Genomic DNA, 13,946 nt, shown 5'->3' on the forward strand with positions numbered 1-13,946 from the left:
GACTGGAGGGGACCCAGGTCGCAACCTGGGGGCGTTCGGGTAGGGACCTGGGAGCGTACCGGACACCTGGGGAGCGCCGAGGTGTGTGCGCGCGTTGTGGAGACTCGGGAAGGAAGGAGGCTGAGGCGTTTGTCTAGGACTTGAAGGAAACCTTTGGGGCCTCGAGGGTACCCAAGGGAAACTTATGAGTGGGGGACGGCGAACATCTGGGGGCTTCGTCAGGGCGGGGTTGAATGATCTCATTGGAGGGGGAGAGTGGGGCGGAGGACTCGGGGAACTAGTGCGTTTGGCTTGTCTGGAGGGAAGGAACTGGAGCAAGCTGGAGGGAAATGGAAGGATCTGAGGGGTCGAATGCAGAAGAGGTGAAGGGAGCAGGTGCTTGAATTGTTGGTGAAGTTTGAGGACCTTTGGAGGAGGCTTGGAGTCAGACCTCAAGCACTTTGGAGGAACAGGGCCAGCGGTCCCAGTGGCAGAGACCCGTCTCCTGTCGCATCCCCTCTTTGTCCCGGGTCCAGGCTCTAGCCGCCCTCCCTGGGGGTGGGCAGCTCATGCCAAGCCTTTCAGGCTGGCCCTCGAGGGCCATTAGGGGAGAAGAGGCCCACACCGGAGCCCGCTTCTTGGCTTGCTTGTCCTCTCTTTGGGAGGCACTGGTTGGGCCGCCCTCCTTGGGGGCTGGCTGGGGATTCGGAACGCCGGCCGCGGAGCCTCTGCTGCCTGTGCCATCTTAGCACCAGTTCGGCCAGCTCAGGGTGTGAGCAGCCCTGGGGAATGCAGGCCACGGGGTGCAGGGGGTACAGGAGGCGTGCGGGCCCAGGACAGTGTTCCCAGGCTTGTTCCTCCTCAGGCTTCCTGAGCAAATCTTCTGGGATGGACGGTAGATTAAGCCTGCCTTCCCGGGACCAGCCCTTGATTCCTCCTGGATCTGGAATACGAGTCTCAGAGAAAGCTGGGTTTGGGAGCCGCTGGTCTGCTGTTTCTCTGGGTGATGGCAGAAACATTATCTGGTCGGATCTGTTACCTTTTGCCTGAATCACTCACTGTGCCTTGACGGCCTGTGCTTCCTGACTCAGGCGGGTCTGCTGGTCTTAATGCTGGCCCTGGCTCTTTTATTGTAGGAAGTGAAAGATGAGGCAGACATATTCTGCTGTGTATAGATATATCTATATTTGAAAACAGCGACCTCCGGTATTTGCGTGTTGCAACCAGTTCTTCCGAGTAGGGTGTGCGTGTTGTTGACTGAGGGTGGTGGTGGAGAGACTCACTGTCTCCGAGAATTTCAGCTTGATATTTAGTTTGTTGAACGGAGATTGGTTCACAGAGCTTCCCCATTTTATTTTAATTGTAGGCTTATTTTTATTTCTTTAATAACGTGGGCTTGTGAATGGGCATGCATTAAAATCCAAATTCGGGCACTGGAATCCAAATTCGGGCACTAGCTTGTAATGGGCATGCATTAAAGTAAGAGAATTTTAAGTTTTATTGCCGTGCTTTTCCGAAGAGCCCTACAGTTAGGTTTGTACTCCTTGCTCTTTGTGATTTACATATATCTTTTGTTGCCCGCTGGGCTGTCATCTCTTTGAAAGGTATTTCTTTGTACATTGTGTGAGATCACTGGCGTTAGAAAGATTCTGGATTGTGGAATGAGTGCACTTTTCTTAATAAAGAAGCTGAATCAGAGTTACGTTGTGCTCAATTAAGGAGGCAGTTTAACAAAAGTGTAGTAAGTTATTTTATTTTAAAAGTCAGAATTATTTTTCTGTGCCAGGTTGCTGCAGTACATTCATTCTAATACATTCAGAATTCTTTTGGTTTCTGAGTTTGTACCTGTGGTAACTGCCTCCAGTTATTTGAAACAGATCTTGGACAGTGTTGCCATTTAGTGTGTTTTTTTTTTAAGACCTTAAACTGGATTACCTTACTTTTCCATCAATAATGTAGTTCTTGTAAGAAGTACGCTTCTCACACTGAACAGTTACGTGGAGGAAGAAAGAGATACTGCTCAGGTGCTCTTACTACTGTTAATTTAGATTATTTCAGACTAAAATGTTTTCCCCTTAAATCACAGGCTGGTGTCTGGAATGCAGAACCCTATCATTTAAAATATTAATTATGCTCTGTTACGTAACTTCAGAATTACAAGTGCATTTCTAAAACATAGTGTCTTAAATCTGAATTGGCTCTTAGGAAATTGATTTTAAATCTGATAATCATCTCGTGAGTGGCTATTGAGAGCATTTTTATTCTTTTTTTACCTGTATTTTTGACTGTTTGCATCTAAAGGAGGCACCTGGTTTTTCAGATGTTATTCTGAATCTCGATACTGGAATCCAAATTCGGGCACTAGCTTGTACAGTGCTGATGAGTCAGCAGTGCACACCTCTGTTTTATGATGGAGTGACATGTAATAGATAGACATGATGGTTAACATCTCCAAATGCTAACAGTACCTTTGTTTGCATAGAGTTCTAAAGTTTCTGAGGCTCTTTCAGGCACATGCTGTCTACTTGTGTTCTCACACTTGCACGCTGGTGAGGCAGCCTTTGATGTCTCCATTTTTCAGGGGAGGGAGCTGAGGACCTCAGCTGTGGGAGCTCGTAGGTAACTGAGGTAGGTTAATCTGAACTCAGGTGTTTGGTCTCATAAGGCCCTTGTTCTCCCTACTTATGCCTTCCTCAAAAGATGGCTCTGAAACACTTCACACATGCTAATTTACCTGCAGAAATCGATATAACTAATATGCTTGTTTCCTGTCGACTCCTGTCGGCTTCCTGTTGATTTTGTTAAAAAGTTTGTTTCTGTGCTTGTCTAGTGATCTTCTTTGAAGAAACAAACGTTCACGGTAGATTTATCCTACAGGATTTTAGTGCTCAGGTCAAGGGGCATTTTTGAATTAAAGCTCTCTGGAGACCAATATATGATTTCAGTAATCAACACACTATGATAATGAAACAGTTGATAAATGAGGTGTGGTCATTTTTTTAAAAAAATGCAGCATTTGTAAACATGTTCAACTTCCTAGCTGAATTACTTTTTTTCCTAATAATGCTTAAGTAGGAACTTGAGCTGGGATCACATCAAGATGTATGCTTCTCTGCTAACATAGGTCGGCTTTTACACTTTCCAGGCTTGTGTTTCGTAGTGGACATTAGTTCCTGACTTTTATTTCTGTTTTCTCAGGATAACTGATTTTCCTCCCCCCCCACCCCTCGAATATCGAATGCTTTTGTTTCTTTGCCAATAGTAATGGGTAATGTTTACTTGACGTTAAACCGAATCAAATAAAATAGACTTTTTTTAATCGCCTCTCTGCCTCCCCCCAAACACCACTGCCTATAATAGAGTGAGTTGACATTGCAGTTTCTTGCCAAGGAGGTTAATTGGAGATGAAAGTAGCATTGCATGTTTAATATTATATTTGCTAGTAGGGGGTGTGCTGACTCTTAGTAAAAAACATCTTCAGAAATGTCTTACGCTTATAATTTAGTCCAGCTCTCTAGTATTGCTTTGGATGTTTTTCAATCCAAGCCAAGTAACCATTAAATAAGATTACATAACCCTGTATTTTTAATTATCTGGTGTAATATATGGATTGGTGGCTGGTTCACTGCCAAGTTATATTTAGTGGTTGGTTACAAGAGGAAGTGGAGCAAAGGATTCCAGATTATGGTGGTCTATTCATGTCGAGATAAATAAGTGTTTTTCGTATTACATAAATTTCTCTAATAATAGGACTCTTAGCATTACTCAGGATATGTGTGAGGGGTAAACATGTATAAAGGAAGGATCATTATTTTGCCTTAAGTGCATCTCTTTGTTCAACAAAACTCAGTGGCTTAAGGGTTTCATTTTGGGGGATCCTTTTTGTAAATTTTTTTGATCGCTTGCCTGTTGTCAGGCATTTAAAGTAAGAGAGAAGAATGAGAGTGAAAATTACAGAGTTATATTTAGCTGTGGTGCCTTCATGCCATAGTGTGTGATTCTCTGCTTCATCCACAGAAGGATGTGGTTACTTACGTTTTTAATAGTTTTTCTTAGGGTTATCAGGTTTTGTTTTTTGTAAGAAAATGGATGCATGACTCACATTTTTAGATAAACCATTTCTGAATTTTTTTATAGTGTGTTATGATTCAAAGGGATCCAGTGACTGTCAGTTACCGTGTTTTGGTATCTGGACGTTCGGAGCAGGTTTATTGAGAACCTGCCACGCGGGGCAGTTGTGCTGGTCCTGAAGGTAGAGAGGGAAAAAGAGTCTCTGCTCTTGAGGAACGTCTGCTCTCTCTGCATTAGACTGAGAGTGAGTTTTAAGTTTATAGTTGCCCTCTCCTTTCCTAAGGAATGCCTTATTAGCCTTCAGCTATTTTGAAATATTTAGTGACAGGCAGTTTAGATTTAACTCTCAGTCTAGGAACATTTTCGAGGTGCTTCTCTGTGCCCGGTTAGGTCTATAATCTCAATACTGGGAACAGCCGAGAAATGTAGAGGCTATTAGCCTAATATTTCACTTGTAGAAACCAGGGCTCCAGCAATAAAGTTGAGTCACCCAGAGTGACATACGTATAAAATGTCCAAGTGGAGGTTCAAGCTTTGTCCTTCTCCAAGCCCATTGTTCTTTACCGTATCACACTGAGCCTTGGACGTATAAAGGGTCAAGCTCTGAAGGTACAGTTAGTAATGACAGAAGGGGGATTCAAACTCTGGCCTCTTAGGCGCAGTTGGTTCTTTTCTCCCTAGCCTGTGCCGGAATTGAAAGATGGGTTATGTAGCATCTTGTTGTTATACTTTATCCTTCCGATTTCTGCTGTAGGTATCTCCTCTGACCACTTACCTCCCCCCCAAATGGGTTAGAGTGCCTTTTTTCTGGTCCTGAAGCAGCCACTGCCTAAGTCTCTGATGGGGTCATAGTCATCACACTGTACTGATTGGATCTCTTTGTCTTCCCTGGGAGAGTGTGGGGTGCTTGGGAGGCAGGGCTTGGTCTTACGCGTCTTTGCGTCTTCAGCACCTCATTATAATTCCTGGTACGTATCCCTGGCAAACTCCTGTCTTCGTTTCAGTGTTGTGTTTTAATTCTTATAACGGTAGAAGAGTTAGGAAGTATATTTGGAGTTTGGCAGAGTCATTAAAGGCTTGACTCTTTACCGCTTCAGAGCCCCTGAGTTGGGGGTAGGAGGAGGTCACCAGCAGCTCTGCAGACAGAAATGAAGGGAAGTTCTAAGTGAAATGCACCGTTAAACAAGCAGAAGAACATCCCAGGGCTCTGTACCCGTGGTGGAACAGTAGGGGTCCTTCCCAGGAGGTAATGAGAGGATGTTATCAGATCTGCTTTGAATCAGATGCTTATTTACTTTTATTCTTTCTTGAGGAACTTGTTAGCCAGTGCACTGTAATACAATTAGCTCTCCTTCCCTAAACTCCTAATGAGATTTCTTATGACAGGATTGAACCAGGAATTTGGAGGCCCTCGTCACTTGCCGAATAAGCCTTCTTACCTGAAGGAGTTAATCTTCAATCTCAGATGCCAGATAGACACCCAAAGCCCAAGGAGCAGTTGGGGTCACAGATGCAATGCCAGCAGCAACTTGGACGTCACAAGACCCTTTGCTTGTTGTCATCGCTCCCCCTGAGTGGAGATAGAATGGTTCTCATGTTTCATCAGAAAAGAGGAGTAGCGTGTTCCTTAGCATTGGAATAATGATTATAATGAAAGCTGCCAAATCGAGGGCCTCTGTGCCAGGTGCTTCCTATGCCTTGTCTCTCATCCCCACAAGATCTTGCAGGGTAGGTGGTTTTATCCCCTGCCCACTTCCTTTATTTTTTCCAGTGAGGCATCTGAGGCTCACAAGGGTAAAGTAACTTGCCCAGTCTAGGTATGCAGCTTTAAGTAGTCAGGCTGAACTTTTAAATCAAGTCTGCCGTGTTTTGATAGGATACTTCTTTAAGAGGCAAAGGGGTGGAACCCAACATTGTTGTTTGTTTTTCAATAAGAGTTTCATTGTAGTAGAAGCCAGTTCGGAATTTCCATTTGTGATGATGAATTTTTAAAAGAGGTTCCTGAAAATGTGTTTTACCAAAAAAAGGCAAGCTCCTTTTTTTTCTGTGTTCTCCGGCAGTACTTTTCAGTGTTCAGTAAGCGTTCAAGGTAAGGATTTTTAATTATGTATATTTCAGTAGTCAAGGAGAAAATAGAAAACTTCCTGTATTGAAAATTAATCAGTCATCTCTTGATAAAGTTCTGTCTGTCTTGAAGGAATCTCTCAGAGACACAGGGCTCTTTGTATTGGTATTTTAATACTCTGTCACAGACACAATTGGTATGATATCAGGGATTTATAGTCAGTTTATGGTATGTTTAAAAATTCTCCATCTTCTAAAAATAGGTTCATAAAAGGAAAAAAGAAGTGCTAGAACATACAAGAACATATTCCCGCAGATAATGGTTTTGGCCTTCTGAAGGGGGGTGGTGTTTGAATATACTTGATTGCAATTGTTAATAATCATAGTTACTGTTAATCAAGAACCTTTTCTGGGTTAGATGCTTTATGTACATTATTTCATTTAATTCTTCTAACAGTTGTCTTAAAAGAGTAAGTCATTTTACCTTATGTTATAGGTGAGAAAACTGAGGGCAGGAAGGTTAAATAATTTGCCTAAGGTCAGACAGCTAACAAGTGGTAAGCCGGGATTCAGATCTGTATCTGCCCACCTCCAGGGCGCTGTACCGCATAGCTTACCTGCGAGCTCCAGGCAGAGGTGGGAGCTTTCGTGGTGGCTGGGTTTTCACCTTGACTCCCCTGGGAAGATCTCTGTCATGCAGCTCTTAAAATGCACTGCCCGGCATCGGACTGGTCATCCGTGAGCAGAGCCGACTGCACAGACGGGCAGACAGTGGTGCGACCACGGGGGGTATGAGCTGTGTGACCGTGGGCAGCGCGGAAAGTCTGGTGGATGCGTTTCCATGGGGAGCGGCGTTACTTCACAGGGAAGAGCTTCTAAAAGGGTCACGGGATTATGGGAGGTGACAACTTTCTAGTCTGTAACCCTGTGCCAGTTACTTAACTTCTCGGAGCCTCAGCTTCTCATTTGTGAAGTTGGAGACCTTATACCTGCTTTGTGGGGTGGTTGTGTTAGGCGTGAGGTAAGTACAGTGTCTGACATGCAGTGAGTGCTAGACAGACATTACCTGCTCATTTCACAGAATTGCCTGAGACAGGTGTGTGCGTACTGGCGGCACTTTGCAGAGTAAAGTATATAATAAGAACTTAATACATAAATGATCCAGTTTCACTCCTCAGGTTAATTTTATGTTTTAGAATGATTTTAGTTTTCCAATCCTGGAGATACTGAAGGGGAAACTCATTCTTTAGGAAGCTTCTTTCATTAATACCATGTACAAAATTAGCAGCAGCTCTGACTGATTTTTATTATGCTATTCACGACGCAGCACCTGAAGCTTCCATTAACAAATGAGGCTTCCATAAACAGATTTGTGACTGCACATCTTAAAACATGTCTGGGCACTCAGCAGCCTCTCTCCACAAGCACAAGGTATATTTTACTCTGAATTGGTAAGCTTTAAATTTCCATAATTTTTTACATTTCCATAATTTTTCACCAATCAGCCCCTGCTGCTATTTTAAGGACTTTAAAAGGTGTTCCTGGCATATTATTGATGTTCTTCCTTGGTATGATAAAGAGCATGAGTGTGTGAGAGCACCCTTTTTGATCTCTGTGTTTGATATGAATCTTACACTTGGGGTCACTGTTGGTTCACGCTCCCATGGAGAAATTGTAATGGAGAGGAGGAGGGAGAAGGGACAGTTTGCATCCTCGTCATTTTTCCTTACTCTCGCCCGCTCTATTTCAGTTACTTAGGCCACTTGTGCTCTATTCTTCTTCCACTAGATGGCGCTCCACATAGCCAGGTCACCCTCTTCCTCCACACAGGTAGCTTCTCCTGAATCAGTGTTAGTCTTGATCCATAAACAAGCTTGCATTGCTTTTGAAATTCACGTACTGATATTAACCTTTCATATTTCTGACATTTTAAGAGACATACTCTGTAGCCAGCGCTTACGAACCATTATGGCCTGTTTCTGTTTTGTGCCTAAGTTGTGCCTGGCACTGCTGCAGGCTCTTTTCCACACGATACCTCCTTTAATCCTGGGGCCTTGGGAAGTCGTGCGGTGGTTCTCATTCTACAGCTAAAGAAATGGAGGTGAGGGAGATGCATAGCTTCTTCAAGGTCATGCAGCTAACTTACATTATAGGGTTTACTTACATTATAAGGTTTACTGTGCCCTAAAGAAAAAATATTTCAGAAGCTTTGAATTGAAAATTTTTTTAAGGAAAATATTAGGGTCGTCTGATTTATGGCTACTGGCCATTGTAATCTGTTTATTTTTGGGGGGAAAATTACAGTCCTGGCAGTTATTTGCATTGGAGTATAAAAGTCAAATTCTTTGACTTGTGTAAAGAAGCAAGCAATAGTAACAAAAGCTTTGTCAGCTGGTGTGGAAATTGCTGCTTCCTCTTGCCTTCCCTTGTCTACTGACTTGAGTGGGCCAAGGGGAACTTGATCAGTACCAGGTACAAAACCATGGGGAAATTTGGACAAAGCCATGATTCTATTTATAGTAATTTTAGCAGAGCTGAATACTGGATTGAGTCCATAGGAAATTCAGAAATTTATACTGAGGTTTCTTTCACACCATTCATTTATTTAATATTTGTTGAGTATCTGCCCTGCTATATTGAACTGTTTGTTCTGGGCCAGTTACTTCTCTGAGCCTGTGTTCCCCTCTCTGCACATGTCATTAGGGTGAAATGACAGTGATTATGTATTTGTTTAATTTTACTAAAATGTTTTAAATTAGAATATATTTTTACATCCAATATACATTATTTTTTCTATCTAAATTTCATACATCAACTCTTGGTCACCTACCAGTGCAGTGGACTATCTGCCAGTAATTTTTTGAGGGCTGGCTTTCTCCTGCCACCTTTTGCCACCCTTGTCCCTTGCTCTCTGGTTGGGTGTGCTCAGCGAACAGAAATGCTTAGAAAAATCCCTCTCACCTTTTGTTTGCTTCCTATGTGCAAGCCACAGCTAACTAAAGACTCAGGCGAGAGTGGTTAAGGACATAATCTTAAATCAGACAGACCTGAGTTCACATCTGAGCTCTGCCACTTCTCCTTCTCTCGGTTGTGACTTTGGATACATGGACTCCTCTCAGCCTCAGTTTCTGTGATGGAGAAATGGCGATAAAAAATTAATAAATCCCCTTTGAAGTTTTTTCAGGTTTAAATGAGATATGTGTTAAGAGCTGTTTAGTGTCGTGCCTGACGTTTAGTAAGTACAGGGCGAGTAGCTGCTGTTCCCGCCATCAACCTCCTCGTCCTCATTTTTTATCAAGGAATTTGTAATCCAACGGGGGAGATAAACATGTGGGGGAACAATTTTAAGAGTGTGTTAAGCGCTGTGATAAAAGAAGGCCGCCTCTCTCACTCAGGACCAAGATAGGCTTTCCGGAGGAGGCTTTCTCAGAGGGGACTAGCTGGACGCAGACATCGTTGCGAAGGCCGCGGGCCAAGGACCTGGGCAGAGGGTGGATAAGCTGTCTGACGCCTCAGGTTATTCGTTTCCGTCTCCCGTGTTTCCATAACTTCTTCACATTCCCACGTGCCATGGCATGTTGTAGGTATTGGTCTGTCTTCTCCTTTCCTCTCCCCCTCCCGTTTTTTTTTTTTTTTTCCTGGCATTAAAATTTTTATTTCGAAACAACTTTAAACTTACAGAAGAGTTAAAAGAATAGTGCTAAGAAGCCCTGTATACTCACTTGTCTGGATTCACCAGTTGTTTACATTTTCCCACATTGGCTTTGCCATTCTCTCTGTGTCTGTGTATTTTCATGACTCATTTGAGCGTAAGGTGTGTGTGTTATCTCCCCTTTACCCCTAAATACTTGAGTACCTTGGTGTGTATTTCCTGAGACTAAGGGCTGTCTCTTACATAACTGCAGTTGCAGATAACAGTGATGACAGAAGTTAGTCATCGTTTCGGTACTTTTATTATCTAACCTGCAGTCCATGTACTACTCTTGCTGGTTGTTCCCGTTTTGTCTTTTATAGCAGCGGTCCCCAACCTTTTTGGTACCAGGGACTGGTTTCGTGAAGACAAGTTCTCCACGGACCTGGGGTGCGGGGGATGGTTTTGGGATGATTCAACCACGCTACATTTACTGTGCACTTTACTTCTATTAGTATTACATTGTAATATATAATGAAATAATTATACAGCTCACCATAATGCAGAATCAGTGGGAGCCCTGAGCTTGTTTTCCTGCAACTAGATGGTCCCATTTGGGGGTGATGGGAGACAGTGACACCCGAAGTGTGTTGCTTATGTCCAGTCTACTCTGTAAGATGCAGCTTAACTGTCACTTGCCACTCACTGATATGAGTCTGTAAGCACTTGATTCATTATGGTCTCTGTGCAGTCAGACATCTCTGCTAATGATCATCTGTATTTGCAGCCACTTGGCTCCACCTCAGATCATCAGGCATTAGATAGATTCTCATAAGGAGCGAGCAGCCTAGATCCCTCACATGCGCAGTTCACAGTAGGGTCTCTCTCCTGTGAGAGTCTAATGCTGCTGCTGATCTGACAGGAGGCGGAGCTCAGGCGATAATGTAAGTGATGGGGAGTGGCTGTAAATACAGATGGAGCTTTACTCGTTCCTCCTGCTGTGCAGCCCGGTTCCTAACAGGCCACAGACCACTACTGGTCTGTGGCCCAGGGGTTGGGGACCCCTGTTTCATAGGACCCAGTTCAAGACCACACATTGCTTTAAGTTGTCAAGCCTTTTAGTTTCTTAATTTGCAACAGCTCCTCCGCCTTCCGTTGCCTTTTGTGGCATGCGTGTTTGAGTATCGCACAGGCGAGGATTTTGTCGAATATCTCTCAGTTTGGGTTGTCTGATGTTTCCTTAAATTTAGATTCATGTTGTGCACTCTTTAGGCAGGAGTTCCACTGAGGTGATGGTGTGTCCTCCTCAGTACATCATATCAGGAGGCACACAGGGTCGGTGTCACTTTATCCCGTTATTGATGACGTTAAGCTTGATCACTGGCGTAGGCGGTGCCAGTTTTCTCCACTGTAAAGTTACCATTTTCCTTTTGTAATTAATTAATACTTTTGTGGGGAGATGCTTTGAGACTATGTGAATACTCCTTATTAAACTCTCCCTCACAAATTTTAGTATCCATTAATGTTTCTTATCTGAATTATTACTATGATGGTTGTAAAATTGTAATTTTCTAACTGAGATATTCCATCTACATTTATTGGTTGACATTCTGCTGAAAGGGAACATTTTCATTTTTTTCTTTCCTTCTTTCTTTACCTCTCTCCTTCCCTCCGTCAGCTGTCGGTATACATTCAGGGATTCTTTAATTCAATTGGTTGTAGTCCTTTACTATCACTATATAAGTTGATGCTTAATTTGTTCCAGATTTGGCCATTGGGAGCCCTTTACCCTGACTCCTGGGTCCTATTGACAGGATCGTTCCATACATTTTTTGAGTTTATTTATTTATTTTTTTTACACTTTCTAACAGCATTTTGTTCCAGGCTCATCTTGTACTTGCTGTGCCCCAACTCTGGAATTGGCCATTTCTTCCAAGGTTCCCTGGCTTCTTTTAGTGTGGAATGGTGTTTACAAACCACAATCTGGGCTGCTGGCGTGTCATGGCTTCTAGGCCTTTCACCAGACAGAGCCAGAAAACGTATATGTTTCTGTAGGTGTATCACCATTGTCTTCATGTTAACCTCTAAGCCTAGGGCTAGCAAACTTTTTCTGTAAAATGCTCAATAGTAAATATTTTGTGGGCTCTCTGTTCAACTCAACCCTGCTGTTGTAGCAGAAAAGCAGCCGTACACAATATGTAAGTGAGCGAGTGTGGTAGTGTTCTGACGACCCTGTTTGTAGAAACAGGCAGTGTGCGGACTCTGGCCCTGGGCTGTAACCTGCTGCCCTTCCCTGCTCTCAGCTACTTAGAGAGTAGGGACCGGGCCTTATCTCCGCTTACCAGTGCTGTCCACATACCCGCACAAAGCTCTTTGATGAACGCATTCATAACTGTTAGCTCTTTGTATCACAGACTACTTATTTCTCTTACAGATCTTTTGGATGTCGATCTCTTGTGACTTGCCAATTTGTTGAGGTCCTTATTTGCAAGATGAGAGTCTTTAAAACATAATATGCACAATATACAAAGTAGTACTGAGAAAAAATAATTTTGTAGAACTCCTGAGGGTGTTTTTCTTGTCATGGTAAAAAAGTTACCTTTTTCTTGATGAAAGCATCTCAAGGCAGAGCCTTCACATGCAGGCGTTAGCACAGGCCCTGCTGTGGTCTGACATCACGGTCACCCCTGTAGTCTCAGCTGCAGGGCAGAACTCCAGCACCAATCAGGTGGGCGAAAAGTCTTGAAATTATACTCCTTTGATTGTCTCAGAGCTGATTTATTTCTTTGCAGTTTTCTTTATGTAATTTATTGCTTGAATTTATTCCAAAAGAGACTTCATTACAGCAGAGACAAATGGGTTTTATGAGAGAGTGAGCCCTTTCTCAGGAAGACTGTGTTGTTAGGAAAGACCACCTGACTGTGGTCAAGGTGGTGTGGACACTGGGAAGGAAACCACACGCATCACGGCAGAGAGCAGTGGCGCTGGCATAAAGGTGCAGGTTAAATCAGGTTAAGTGTCTCTGATGACTCTAAGTATATCAGACTTCTAGTTCCGTCAGTTGTAAGCTTGCTGGTGAGCAGTTTTTCTGTTTGTCACCAAACCATCTCATTGTTTATCAGAAGCAGCACAAAGTTTTGCTCCATCCTTTCTCTAGAATCCAGAAAAGTGGTTTTAAAGTTCTGTGTCTCAGAGCAGTTCACGGTTCTGCAGGGAGTCAGTCCTGGTCTGGTGAGAAAGGGGAAGGCGAGCCCATCTCCTTCCCCCTGGGCTTTTGTCTGCCAGGTCCTGAGGTGCCTCATACGATTTTGATTTGCTTAATGAATTTTACTTTTTGTTGTTGTTTTAAGTGTGAAAAGTGCTGTCGAGGAAGTTGTACCTCAGTGACGGACTCTCGGCCAGAGCCCGGGCTCTGTCCACTCTGTGGCTCACGGCCCCTCCCTTAGTGCGCTGAGGCCATCAGTGCGGAGCAGCTGCGGAGCCGGGGCTGCACGCCCTGTTTATGTGGCCTGCGGTGGCGCAGGGGGCACGGGGACAGAAACATCCAGGTCATGTAGCTTAACACAGTAATTGGTTATTTTCTGTATTGTACTTTCTTCTGGTTTCCTTTTCACCCCCGTTAGGGTTGTGCTCCTTACCTGCTAAATGGGTGCACTACTCTTGGTAACAATAAGCTCTCTGGGCTTAGGTTTCTTCATGTATAAAATGAACACGAGAGAATCTGTGTCCCGCGCCTGGCAGGTTACAGGTCCTCACAGTCAGTCCGCTCTGCCCCGGGGCCCTTGGCCAGCAGAGTGCTGCACCTTGTTCCTGTCCCCGTGGAGCCCAGCGTGGGAGGCGGGGACACGGCGCGGAGCTGACCCCTGGACAGTGTGTGCATTCCTGGCTGCTGATCTTGTGGTACCGGGCCCCACGTTCCTTTCCACAAAGGGTGCATGACAGAAAGTAGTGCTGTCGGCTTTGGGAGTCAGCATCCTGGCAGGAATGGCACAGTCTGCTCATCACACTGCAGACTCTCAGACTCTCGGAAACCACTGCCCAGCTTCCAGAGAAAACCCTTACGAGGAGGCCGGTAGGGTGTGTATTTCTCCGCAGTTGTCCCCGCTGGACCCCGGAGGGTGTTCAGTTCTTATTCTTCAAGGATCGAGTTCTTAGGCTGGGCTCGGTGCTGGGACACAGGGCCAGTAATCCTTCATTCCTG

General features: G+C 44.1%; 1 protein-coding gene across 1 annotated transcript in view; it reads left to right on the forward strand.

The window, feature by feature from the left end:
* Window positions 1–13,946, forward strand: part of KHDRBS3 (KH RNA binding domain containing, signal transduction associated 3) — a 159,873-nt gene that overhangs the window by 489 nt on the left and 145,438 nt on the right. The window lies entirely within an intron of this gene.

The sequence above is a fragment of the Lipotes vexillifer genome, unplaced genomic scaffold, assembly GCF_000442215.2.
Source record: "Lipotes vexillifer unplaced genomic scaffold, Lipotes_vexillifer_v1.1 scaffold981, whole genome shotgun sequence".
NCBI lineage: Eukaryota > Metazoa > Chordata > Mammalia > Artiodactyla > Lipotidae > Lipotes > Lipotes vexillifer.